The sequence below is a fragment of the Bos indicus genome, chromosome 10 (genome assembly GCF_029378745.1).
Source record: "Bos indicus isolate NIAB-ARS_2022 breed Sahiwal x Tharparkar chromosome 10, NIAB-ARS_B.indTharparkar_mat_pri_1.0, whole genome shotgun sequence".
Classification (NCBI taxonomy): domain Eukaryota; kingdom Metazoa; phylum Chordata; class Mammalia; order Artiodactyla; family Bovidae; genus Bos; species Bos indicus.
Window position 1 is genome coordinate 15,916,235 of NC_091769.1, and position 7,752 is coordinate 15,923,986.

The following is a 7,752-nucleotide window of genomic DNA, read 5'->3' on the forward strand; positions in this document are numbered from 1 at the left end:
TAGGTTGCTTCCTTGTTCTAGCTATTGTAAATAGTGCTGCAATGAATGACGGGATACATGTGTTTTTTTTTCAATTTTGGTTTCCTCAGGGTGTATGCCTAGGAGTGGGATTGCTGGGTCGTATGGTGGTTTTATTCCTAGTTTTTTAAGGAATCTCCATACCGTCTTCCAAAGTGGCTGTATCAATTTACATTCCTACCAAGAATGCAAGAGCATGTCCTTTTCTCCACACCCTCTCCAGCATTTATTGTTTGTAGACTTTTTGATGATGGCCATTCTGACTGATGTGAGGTGATATCTCATTGTAGTTTTGATTTGCATTTCTCTAATAATGAGCGATGTTGAGCATCTTTTCATGTGTTTGTTAGCCATCTGTATGTCTTCTTTGGAGAAATGTCTCTTTAGGTCTTTTTCCCACTTTTTGATTGGGTTGTTTGTTTTTCTGGTATTGAGTTGTATGAGCTGCTTGTATATTTTGGAAATCAATCCTTTGTCAGTTGTTTCATTTGCTATTATTTTCTCCCATTCTGAGGGTTGTATTCTCACCTTGCTTATAGTTTCCTTTGCTCGACAGCAACATTTTGCCTTTGTGTTTTCTATTAACCTGACTGTGGTAGGCTTTCTGGTCAGCGTCCCTCCCTTTATTCCTAGCATTTGGTTCAGCTGCAAAGGAGGGGGATGATGAAGTTGTAAGTGAAGGGGGAGTCCATCAGAGTGGTAAATTTTTAAAGATTGAGAATATTGTGTGTGGGCAAGGATGGGGGAATGGATATGCATATGCTGTGGGTAAAGCCTCTTCAGAAGGCAAATCACCAGTAAACAACAGTGGCTTAAAATAGAAATTTTATTTTTCTTTCATACAAAAGTCTAAGCTGGCAAGATGCCCTGAGAAGAAGGGTAGCTTGGCTCCTTGAGATTATCTAGAGGTCCAGATTCTTTCTATACATAATTCCATCATCCCCAAAGGTACCGTCTTCATCACCTGGTGCAAGCTGGTTCCCACCACCACCATATCTGCTCTCCAAGCAGCATCCTCTACAGGGAAAGAGGAAATAGGCCAACGGCTTCTTTTAAAAGCATGACTCAGAAATCTCACACAATACGTCCCACCGGCCAGAAGTTAGTTACCTGTCTCCCTTGTCTGTAGCAAGGGAGCGTGGGAAATACCTTCTCAAGCTGTGCCTAGATAGCACCCGGGAGATTCATTGCTAAAACAAATAACAGAGCAAAGATTTGTTGGGCAGCTTTAGACACGTAGAGGAATTATCAAAATTAAAAGTGAACATGTCACTTGATCCAGCAATTCTAGTTCAGAAAATCTATTACAAGGATGTGTTCACACAAGTACATAAAGATTATATAAAAGGGTAGTACTGATGGCTTTCAAACAAGTTTGCAAACTCTTTGACGCTCCTCCCTTCAAATGGCTGGACTCAGTGACTGACTTCTAATGAACAGAATGAGGCAGAGATGACAATGTGTGACTTATGAGGCTAGGTCTTAAAATGCATTGCTGCTTCTGTTCTCTCTTGAATAACTCACTCTGGGGGAAACCTGCCCCCATGTTGTGAGGACCCTCAATCAACCTCATGGAGAGGGCCACTTAGGGAGCTAGGAATTAGGGCTCTCCACCATCAGCCAGCCAGCAACCCCCTCCAGTATTCTTGTCTGAAGAATCCCATGGGCAGAGGAGCCTGGCAGGCTGCAGTCCATAGTGTCATAGAGAGTCAGACGCAATATGCTAAGCACCTTAGCATGGCATCGCACCATCAGACATCGCCCACTTGCCAGCCCTGGAGGCAGTGAACCCTCCAGCACAGTCAAACCTCAGTGATTGTAGCCCCAGCCAACATTCTGACTGCAACCCAATGAAAAACACGAAGCCAGAAGCCATCCAGCCACGCAGCTCCCAAATTCCTGTCTGCAAAAACTGTGAGCCGTGTTAAATATTTATTTTTAAGTCACAAAATTTTTTTTTTAGTTGCAAAATTTTGGGGTGATGTGTTAGGCAGCAATAATATTGCTTCCTTGTTTGTAGTAGCAAAAACCAGAAATACCAGAAATAATGATGAGAGGTTAGGGAGGGTGCTGTCGCCTGTGGGGGTGGGTTTGGGCTCCCCACGTGCACCTCTTCTGGTACACTTGTGCATAGGCATTGTGTACCCAAAGTGCCTTTCTGGACACACAGTACGTACACAGCTGTGTATATTTATTGTTACACAAAGTGCCTTTGTGGACACATATACACAGTTTTTATGTAGGTGCTGTCCCCTTGGGCTGATTCAATCAGCTGCTAGGTCACACGGCTCCTATTGTTAAATCAGTCCCCATAAACAGGTAACCCTCACTGATTTGATCAACATGCTTGTGTCATGTGACACCTACATATTACACCAGCCCCTAAAACATGTGACTCCCATTGATTAAATCAGCTCCATTAAATATCCTGACCCCCACTAAATCAATCATCCTTCTTAAATCTCCTGGCATCCATTTTACCAATCAAACCCCTTAGGTTTCCTGACCTCCATTAAATCCGTCTGCCTTCTTAACTCTCCAGACACCCATTAAGTCATTCTGCTTTCTTAATTCTCCTGTACCCCATTAAGTCAATGGGTCTTCTTCTTTTTCTTAAGATTTCCTAAATAACAAAACATTTGAGATTTGAGACTAATGGGAAATTTTAAGTAATGGGAATTGGACTCTCATCAGGGTCTTCTGGGAAATCAGAAGCACCATCCCCTTCTGCAGCTCAATGTTTCTCCAGTTTAATAATCCATTCTTTCTCTGGACGCCATTGGTCTGCTGGTCACAGATATAGCAGCGAGGGGTGGTGTGAGAAAGCTGCAGCATGCAGAGCTCACAGAATAATGCCTGCAATTGGTGATAACTGGGTTTTGGAAGGTCTGGTGACAGAGGAAACACTTGAATGGTATTTCCTCCTGGTCGCTTCCCACTTCGTAGTTTTTGCCCTCTTAGACACCACAGAGATGCTCATCAAGTTCGTGTTCAATCTGCCACCCATGCTTATGATCTGAACGGTCATGGGGGAATTTACAGCAGTCTGCGAAGCTGCAAAAACCAATCTCCTCGTAGTCCTTAACAAATGTCGAGCTGGTAATCCCAGCACATGGAGATGCTGGGGAGCTCGGATGGGGCCCTTCCTCACCATTCAGGAGGAAGCAGTGCCCATAGATGTATCCTTGGGCTTCATGTATTTCTGGCAATTATTAACTATTAGATCTTATTAGATCTAATGATTATTAGATTAAACCACCCAGAAGATCATCTTCCTTGCCCCTCAGCTCCTCCTGGATCTTCTGGCTGTGCTCAAAGATGGTTTGTGCATCATGCTCCTTCTCTGTGTCTAGCATGGACAGCAGTGGCCCCCATATCCTCTGGCCCTATGGGTTTCGCTGGGCGAGTGGACTTGTAGACCACGCCCAGACACTTGGGCTTGTTCTCCTCCTCCTCGCTACTCTGGTCACCGTATGCCACCTCTGTCTACCACTGCCACGGGCCTTCTGTATCATGGGACTGTGGGGAGCTTGCTTCTTTTCCAGGCGAACCACAGTGTTCTCTTCGTCACTGCAGCTGTTGTCTCTGGACTCTTGGTTGCAGATGGGGCACTTCCTGCAGCCTGCAGCCACTTTTTGCCCAGGCTTTTTTGAAAAGAAAGATCTTTTTCACAACTTGTCTGTCCTCTTTCCTGGGGAAAGTTGCTCTGACATTTTAAGAGTCTTGAGCTCAGAAACGGCTGTAGTCTGCCGGGTGGCGTGGGCCTGTTCATCACTGCACTGTTGAGTGCTCGACTGTGAATTCGTGCAAAATCTGTGGCCACAGGTGTTCTTAGTCTCCTGACAAACCTTAAAAAAAAAAAAAAAGCCCCCTTAAATCATGTGACTGCCTTTGATTCGATCAATCCCCTTAAATCAGCCTGGGAAGGGGGCTGTCCTTCTTCAGGGGTGCTTGGGTAGAGTATGCTGCTGCTGCTGCTGCAGCTGCGTCACTTCAGTCGTGTCTGACTCTGTGTGACCCCATAGACGGCAGCCAACCAGGCTTCCCATCCCTGGGATTCTCCACGAAAGAACACTGGAGTGGGTTGCCATTTCCTTCTCCAATGCATGAAAGTGAAAAGTGAAAGTGAAGTCGCTCAGTCGTGTCCGACTCTAGCGACCCCATGGACTGCAGCCTACCAGGGTCCTCCATCCACGGGATTTTCCAGGCAAGAGTACTGGAGTGGGGTGCCATTGCCTTCTCCGGGGTAGAGTATAGTTGATGAATAATATCACATTAGTTTCAGGTGTTTGCAAAGTGATTCAGTAATACTTATACATGTATCTATTCTTTTTCAAATTTTTTCCCATTTAGGTTTTTACAGAATACTGAGCAGAGTTCCCTGTGCTATAGGGTAGGTCCTTGGAGGTTATCTATTTTGCTTTAGTGCTTGTTTTGGTTATCTATTTTTAATATTGTGGTATGTGTATGTCAATCCCAGTCTCCCAATTTATCTTTCCCCTTTGGTTAACCTTTGGTAACCATAGGTTTGCTTTCTAAGTCTCTGAGTCTGTTTTATAAATTAGATTCACTTGTATAATTTTGATAGCTTACAGTGAATGGGGTCAGATTCCTGATGTCCAAAGAAGAAAATTTAGCTTGAGGATCAGAGACCAGGCTTGACCACTCAGGGCTCCGGTATGGCAGAAGTTTTATTACAGTGAAAAAGGACCGAGAATGCTTCTGACAGACATCGGAAGGCGGCATAGAGTGCACCCCTCGCTCTTCTTAGCAAGGCCTCATATACTTTTACCAGACCGACTCCCACAATATGCATCTTAAATTAACAAGATTAGGATCAACAATAGAAAGATTTTACCAGACCCTATTTGGAACAACAGACTGGTTCCAAATAGGGAAGGAGTACGTCATGGCTGTATATCGTCACCCTGCTTATTTAACTTATACGCAGAGTACATTATGAGAAACGCTGGGCTGGAGGAAGCACAAACTGGAATCAAGATTGCCGGGAGAAATATCAATAACTTCAGATATGCAGATGACATCACCCTTATGGCAGAAAGTGAAGAAGAACTAAAAAGCCTCTTGATGAAGGTGAAAGAAGAGAGTGAAAAAGTTGGCTTAAAATTCAACATTCAGAAAACTAAGATCATGGCATCTGGTCCCATCACTTCATGGCAAATAGATGGGGAAACAGTGGAAACAGTGTCAGACTTTATTTTGGGGGGCTCCAAAATCACTGCAGATGGTGACTGCAGCCATGAAATTAAAAGACGCTTACCCCTTGGAAGGAAAGTTATGACCAACCTAGATAGCATATTAAAAAGCAGAGACATTACTTTGCCAACAAAGGTCCGTCTAGTCAAGGCTATGGGTTTTCCAGTGGTCATGTATGGATGTGAGAGTTGGACTGTGAAGAAAGCTGAGCGCCGAAGAATTGATGCTTTTGAACTGTGGTGTTGGAGAAGACTCTTGAGAGTCCCTTGGACTGCAAGGAGATCCAACCAGTCCATTCTAAAGGAGATTAGTCCTGGGTGTTCATTGGAAGGACTGATGCTGAGGCTGAAACTCCAGTACTTTGGCCACCTCATGTGAAGAGTTGACTCATTGGAAAAGACTCTGATGCTGGGAGGGATTGGGGGCAGGAGGAGAAGGGGACGACAGAGGATGAGATGGCTGGATGGCATCACTGACTTGATGCACATGAGTTTGGGTGAACTCCGGGAGTTGGTGATGGACAGGGAGGCTTGGCATGCTGCGATTCATGGAGTCACAAAGCTACTGAACTACTGAGCTACTGAACTGAACTGAGAAGGTTCTCAAGAAGGAGAAACATGTCCTCAAGCAGGATACATTGTTTTTATAGAATCCTTAGTTCAGAGTTTAAGCTGAGATGTTTTGTTGTGTAAACATCAGCTCTGGACTCAAAGAAAAAAACGTTTTATGTGACTAAGACAGAGGAATGTAAAACAAAAAAAGTTTATCCTTTTTCTCCTCCTTGAAAACTCCAGACGCTTATCTCCTCCTTGAAAGCCCCAGACCTCTTTTTCCTCCTAGGGGACCCCGGACTTCTTATCAATCTACCTAACAATTTACTCTCTCAATTTTTTGATTCCCCGTACAGAACTCCGGGAGTTGGTGATGGACAGGGAGGCCTGGCGTGCTGCAATTCATGGGGTCACAAAGAGTCGGACACGACTGAGCAACTGAACTGAACTGAACTGATTTCCCATATAAGTGATATTATACGATATATGTCTTTCTCTAACTTACTTCACTTAGTATGCTAATTTCCAGGCTCATCTTTGTAATGGCTGATAATAGTCCATTTTATATTGCGCCACATCTTCTTTATCCATTCATCTGTTAATGGACATTTAGGTTGTTTCCATGTCTTGGATATTGTGAACAGTGCTGCAATGAACTTTGGGGTGCCTGTATCCTTTGAATCATGTTTTTTTCTGGATATATGCCCAGGAGTGGGATTGTTGCATCCTATGGTAGCTCTACTTTTAGTTTATTAAGGAACCTCTGTACTGTTTTCCATAGTGGCTGTACCAATTTACATTCCACCAACAGTGTAGGAAGGTTCTATTTTCTCCACGCCCTCGCCGGCATTTACTGTTTGTAGACTATTTGACAATGGCCATTCTGACAGATGTGAGGTGATATCCCTTTGTAGTTTTGATTTCCATTTCTCTAATAATTAGTGATGTTGAACATCTTTTCATGTGCTTCTTGGCCATCTGTATATTTCTTTGGACATATGTCTATTTAGATATTCTCCCCATTTTTGATTAGGTTGTTTGTTTTTATTTTGATATTGAACTGCATGAGCTGTTAGTAAATTTTGGAGATTAATTCCTTGTTGGTCAAATCATTTGCAAGTATTTTCTCCCATTCTGTGGGTTGTCTTTTTGTTTTGTTCTAGATTTCCTTTGATGTGCAAAAGCTTTTCAGTTTAATTAGGTCCCAATTGTTTTTTTGTTGTTATTTCCATTACTCTAGGAGAGTAAAAAGCTTCTTGATGAAAGTGAAAGAGGAGAGTGAAAGAGTTGGCTTAAAGCTCAACATTCAGAAAACGAAGATCATGGCATCTGGTCCCATCACTTCATGGCAAATAGATGGGGAAACAGTGGAAACAATGCCTGACTATTTTTTTGGGCTCCAAAATCACTGCAGATGGTGACTGCAGCCATGAAATTAAAAGACGCTTACCCCTTGGAAGGATGACCAACCTAGATAGCATATTCAAAAGCAGAGATATTACTTTGCCAACAAAGGTCCATCTAGTCAAGGCTATGGTTTTTCCAGTAGTCATGTATGGATGTGAAAGTTGGACTGTGAAGAAGGCTGAGCGCCAAAGAATTGATGCTTTTGAACTGTGGTGTTGGAGAAGACCCTTGAGAGTCCCTTGGACTGCAAGGAGATCCAACCAGTCCATTCTGAAGGAGATCAGCCCTGGGATTTCTTTGGAAGGAATGATGCTAAAGCTGAAGCTCCAGTACTTTGGCCACCTCATGAGAAATGTTGACTCATTGGAAAAGACTCTGATGCTGGGAGGGATTGGGGGCAGGAGGAGAAGGGGACGACAGAGGATGAGATGGCTGGATGGCATTACCGACTCGATGGAGATGAGCTTGAGTGAATTCCAGGAGTTGGTGATGGACAGGGAGGCTTGGCGTGCTGCCATTCATGGGGTTGCAAAGAGTTGGACACGACTGAGCGTCTAAA

At 43.7% G+C, this 7,752-nt stretch overlaps 1 pseudogene; it reads right to left on the reverse strand.

Annotated features, from left to right (window-relative positions):
• Positions 1–2,683: 2,683 nt before the first annotated feature.
• LOC109564469 (E3 ubiquitin-protein ligase RNF113A-like) lies at positions 2,684–3,731 on the reverse strand (annotated as a pseudogene).
• Between the last annotated feature and the right edge of the window lie 4,021 nt (positions 3,732–7,752).